Raw genomic sequence first — 270 nt, forward strand, 5'->3', positions numbered from 1 at the left:
AAAAACCACCACACCTTAAAAAAGAATGTTTTTTTTTATGTGAAAACAAACTAAATTTATATAATGTATGAATGGATATATATAGTGCAATATACAGTACTTGATAGGGTTTTAATATTTATATGGCTGTTAAAGGAGACAAGAACATCAGCTTGGATCTACGTTAGCGTAATTTTTCAAGTCATTTACATAAAAAAATCACACGCAATTTCTTAGGAATCAAAGTATATATATATCTACATATACTTATATTTGTACATATATTTATTT

Source organism: Nerophis lumbriciformis, linkage group LG03 (genome assembly GCF_033978685.3).
Source record: "Nerophis lumbriciformis linkage group LG03, RoL_Nlum_v2.1, whole genome shotgun sequence".
In the NCBI taxonomy this organism is placed as follows: Eukaryota; Metazoa; Chordata; class Actinopteri; order Syngnathiformes; family Syngnathidae; genus Nerophis; species Nerophis lumbriciformis.